This window comes from Triticum dicoccoides, chromosome 4A, assembly GCF_002162155.2.
Source record: "Triticum dicoccoides isolate Atlit2015 ecotype Zavitan chromosome 4A, WEW_v2.0, whole genome shotgun sequence".
Classification (NCBI taxonomy): Eukaryota; Viridiplantae; Streptophyta; class Magnoliopsida; order Poales; family Poaceae; genus Triticum; species Triticum dicoccoides.
Window position 1 is genome coordinate 711,214,720 of NC_041386.1, and position 5,415 is coordinate 711,220,134.

General features: G+C 46.9%; 1 pseudogene; it reads right to left on the reverse strand.

Annotated features, from left to right (window-relative positions):
* Positions 1 to 2,771: 2,771 nt before the first annotated feature.
* On the reverse strand, positions 2,772 to 5,091 carry LOC119284194 (annotated as a pseudogene).
* Between the last annotated feature and the right edge of the window lie 324 nt (positions 5,092 to 5,415).

Consider the following 5,415-nt stretch of genomic DNA (forward strand, 5'->3'; position numbering starts at 1 on the left):
ATTAGGAGAACATATATAAAAATACACATTTTTTATTATCATTCATGTACAACATATATACAAAGAAAAATATATTTGTATGCATCTCTTCTGTTTGTGTAAAACTCGATGAGTTTTCGATCTGGTCCATCATAGTTATGTCAGTGACATTATTAATCGACATTTTCAAAGCATCATCCTAAGACATCGGTTTTTATCTCTGATTTACGAAAGTGAACATATAAACATATACTGAAATAAAAAAGGTTAAAAATAAGCTCATATACAATCCTTTAAAACTCGAATATTTCCTTGCCTGCGGTGCATCAGGCTTTGGGCGGCGTGGGGACCCGTTGATCAGAGTGATAACTTCCCCGAGAGAAGGATTTAGGGTTTTAAAGGTTGATCAGTGTGATAACTTCCCTGAAAGAAAAAGAAAACGGATCGTTCATCGCCCACTCGCACGAGACTTCCTCATCCCGATAGGATTTCCCCATTGGCCAGCCGCCTGCCGCCAAGATCAATCCAGTTGCTGCATGTGCCTCGGCCGCCGCCACCCCGCCTAGCGGGTTAATGCAGTCAAACGAGCCAGAAAGCCTATTCTGGATGTGCATTATCAACGTATCTAGGCCAGGCCCACGAAGGTCGTCCTCTGGTCTTATATCCAAGGCCCAACTATCTAAAAACCCACCCACCTCTTGATGGAGACGAGGACGGACAAGGAGTAGTCGCGCTGAGATGCTCCCCAAAAACTGTATCACCCTTCTCTTGAGAAGGATCTCGAAGGACGGGCTTCCGGAGGCACATGCTCCCCCGACCAACCGTGCAAATGGTTGTTAGGATGGGATCGCCGGAGGCAGCAAAGTGAGAGGAATAGTGGATGATGGCTAGGGTTGCGCAATGAGTGAGTGAGTGTCTTGGCTACACCAGCCAACGCTTCCTTATATAGGCTGTCGGGTAGATGGACCTGGGCTTAGGCCCATGACCGAGTATGCGAACAGTCCATGGTCCAACGTCTTGGATAGTGGCACTTCTGTTAGCAACTCATTAATTAACCCGAGATTAATTAATCATTTCTGAATGGCAAACATAAGCACATATGTGTGATCTTGGCTCAGCTCATTCCCATAACCCGTGACACGCGTGCGTGTTGTGGCAGGCGGCGGAGGAGGAGGAGCGCGTGTATCACTCCTCTTCTCAAGCTCTCAATGACATGTGGTAGAACCGCCCTTATAAAGAGGTCTCAACTCTGCTCAACTAGCAAGATGGTACTAAACTTTCCACCACTTACCCTACACCTACACGGGCCTTAGAGATTAACCAGGTGTCTTATATGGGCCAAAGCACATCTATAATTCAACACTCACAACCTACCCTACACTAGACAGACAAGTACTCACATATGTAGGAGTAATATTCCAGTATGCACACCAATATGCTTCTACTCCTATACTCACAAGCATGCTGACAAAGCAGTACTCCACTAAATGTTCATTTGGATTAGCTGGCATTCACCACACTAAAGAGCATCACTAGAGCAGCCCTAGAGCATCCCAAATGTATCATCAACAACATCCTCTAACTGAACATGCTGACCTAAAAAGCAGAAACGCTGCATCTCTACATTGTACTCCAATCACATGAATCATCTCTACAACGGAGCAGAAAAAAAAGAGAAACCCTGAATTAACTACTCTGAACATTTAGACTACAGAGTACAACATCCTCTGTGATTAAATGAACAACATCCTCTGAATTCACTTTAATTAACTGAACATATAACATCATCAACAACATCCTGGATAACATCCTCAGACTGAACATTCTGGAGTACATAACATGAAGCATCACTTTCTTGCTGGGGAACCAGATCATGCACCTCGCCCCTTCAGAAAAAATTCAGAACAGCCGCCGTTGCAGAAAGTTCAGAAAACAGAGTGAACAATAAGTTCAGAAAGTTCATTCTACACTAAAATCACAATAACACTAAATACTCCTACCATCACAAACCACGTTACTAAATTTAGCAATAGTGGGCCTATGATCACAAGAAAGTAGTGCCCTTTATCCAAAACCAAACTGCAGTCTACTCTGAAATGTTTACTCCGGCCAGAGCTGCCGTTTTGCCTTTTCACCGGTGTAGATTGATCGATGGATAGATGGAGGGATGGATTTGGGGGAAGGAAAGGGATGGAGAGATGGAGTGAAGGAAATGCGATGACGAGAGTGGAATGCGAGAGAAGACAATTTGCGAGCGGTGCGGGAGGGCATTTTTGGAAACGAACAATATTTTGTAGCGTGACAAGTTTTGTACATGGATGCAAAAACACTCTTATATTTCGGGACAGAGGGAGTACTTTACAATGGCGTGCATATGAAATTCGACCACTTTACACGGCATACTGAGCTGGCCAAAATGGACACCGCGGTGTCTATCTGAATCATCGAATACTTGCCTGCATGCGTGGTCTCTATTTGGCAGCGGGGTTTAATTTTGGATTAAGTCTCAAGACTGAAGACTGGGAGCAGCGGCCCAAGGTTTATTAGTAAACTCAGTAGCAGTCAGTCATAGAGGTTCGATCAAGGAAGTATAATCTCAGCAAACAACAAACATTTTCTCACAAACCTGCAAGCTTTAGATACCATTTTGCTACAGATAATTAATGTACAGTACGAACAGCAAGTGCTTGGTGACTAATCACTAACAACATACATATTCTCTATATATGCCTATGCAGCGCACACGGCAAAAAAGCATAGCTGGCCTCGACTGGTAGATCTGCCACCTCCTGCTACTTCAGTACGTGGTATTTCAGCCCCTTCCTATCATCGGCGGCATCTATGAAGACGGTCGAGCCTTGGCATGCTTCTCCATTGACAATCATGTCCACGAGAACTCTCGTCACATTCTTCTTCATCCACCTCTTAATAGGCCTTGCACCATACACCTGCAATATATAGTCCATGCATATGCATCGTAAGCGGGACATACTAGAAAAGACTACGCAAATAAGTGTGATTTGGTTTGGTGATGAAAATAACATGTACTTACCGTGTCGTGCGACTCTGACCAAATGACGTCCAAGGCAGCATCTGATGGAAACAAAGAGATGCCCTTGTTAGCTGCCATAGCAACAACACTCTTCATCTGGATTTTCACAATCTCCCTCAGTTCGTCATGTGAAAGCGGCTCAAATATCACAGTCTCACTCAGTTTGTTGATAAATTCAGGCTTGAACCGTTTCTCAACCTGTGCAAGATCAGGTAAATATGTCGATCAGCAGAGTGCCCAACTGGACTTTACAAGAGACAGTTTGGGATACACATACCTTTTCCATAAGAAGATCCCGTGCAGTTTCCATGTTTTCTGCGGCCATTCCAGCTGACAAGTTCTCTGCTCCTAGATTTGAGCTCATGATGATAATAGTATTCTTGAAATATACACTCCGTCCTTTTCCATCAATCAACACGCCGTCATCGAGGAGTTGAATGAGAACCTTGAATATCGAGGGATGCGCCTTATCCGCCTCGTCAAAAAGAATAACGCTATATGGTTGGCTCCTTACTTTATCAGTAAGCTGTCCATCTTCTTCATAGCTTCAGAAAGTCAAATGGAAATGTGAAACATCAGAAGGAAATTCAGGAAAGAAATACGTGTGCAAAGAGTGTGCAAGTTTAAACCTTCGAGGTCCTCCAATGAGACGCGCCACAGATCCACTGTCAGCAAATTCAGACATGTCAAAGCGGAGTAACGTCTTCTTGTTGTCAAACAGCTTCTCGGCAAGTGCTTTCGCAAGCTCTGTCTTCCCAACGCCAGTCGGCCCCAAAAATAGGAAAGAACCGATTGGTTGGCTAGATTGATCAAAGCCGACCCTAGAACGCAGCACTTCTTGTGCAACCAAATTAACCGCTTCATGCTGTCCAACGACTCTCTCATGCAATCTGTCTACTAGGTGGCTAAACTTTTCTTCCTCTCGGCCAAGTGTAGTGATCGGAATTTTAGTCCATCGGCAAACAACCTTCATATAACGAAAGAACATGGCATGAGCATCACATTGAAACAAATGGACACTACTCATAGAGATTTGATTATTAGCCAGGAAATGTGAATTTACCTGTGCAATATGGCATGGACCAACGGTTAGCTCCTCCACTGCATTTACAGTGCTAGTTTTCTTATCTTTAACCTTTTTGGTTGATGCAACTTCACAGAAGTGCATGCCTCGTCCATCAGATCAATTGCTTTATCAGGAAACTGGCGACCTGAAAACAAGAAAATCGACAATTTCTTCAAGATGCACAAACCTACAAAAGTAAACCTACAAAATGCACAAATCTTATCATGAACGTACCAGTAATATAACGGCCGGCGAGGTGCGCAGCAGCGACCAGAGCGTCGTCGCGAATTATCAGTCCATGGTAGTCTTGGTAGCGCTGCTTCAGCCCCTGCAGGATGACAACGGTCGCCTGCAGGGTTCGCTCGTCGACGTCAACCCTTTGGAAGCGCAGCTCGAGCGCGGCATCCTTCTGGATGTATTTGCGGTACTCTTCGGTTGTGGTGGTGCCTATGCAACGGATGCGGCCACGGGCCAACGCGGGCTTGAGGATGTTGGCGGCGTCGCTGGTGCCGCCACGATGATCGCCGGCACCGACAATCATGTGCATCTCGTCGATGAAGAGGATGAGCTTGCCGGCGGAATCCTCGGCCTTCTTGATGGCATCCTTCAAGCGCTGCTCGAACATGCCGCGCCAGTGGGTCCCCGCGACCATGGCCCCGACGTCGAGCTCCGCCACGCGGGCCCCAGCAAGGGCTTCGGGGACCGTCCCAGCAGCGATGCGCCGAGCGAGGCCCTCGACGATGGCCGTCTTGCCGACGCCGGCAGGGCCGACGAGGGCGGCGCAGTTCTTGGTGCAGCGGCAGAGGATGCAGATGATGCGGTCGATGTCGTCGTCGCGGCCGATGACGGGATCGGAGGCTGCGGCGTCCAAGGTCCTGAGGATGGCGGGCGTGGAGAAGGGCTTGAGCTGTTGCGACAAGAGGCTCCACACTACTGCCCACGACAAACCAACGCTAGTAACGGCCAAAACCCTAGCCAGCATAGCCTGCTCCATCTCTTCTCTCTTCTCTTCTCTTCTCTTCTCTTCTCTTTCTGATTTCTCTGCTACGCCGCGCGCCGGAATCGATGGATTTCTGGCTTTCAAGGGGACGTGGATATATATATCCACCTATCTAGCGCAGCTGATAGATATAGAGTAGTAAACCACGACTCGGTGATGGACTCAGATCAAGCACTAATCTTACTCGGACACCTCCGCATCGATCGTCCGATCTGGGCTCACTATCACATACGACGCCAGCGATCGATTAGCCAGACGAACCAGCCCAGCCCCAAGTCAGGTCTTTTGCCAGACGATCACGTTTTAATGTCTAAATAC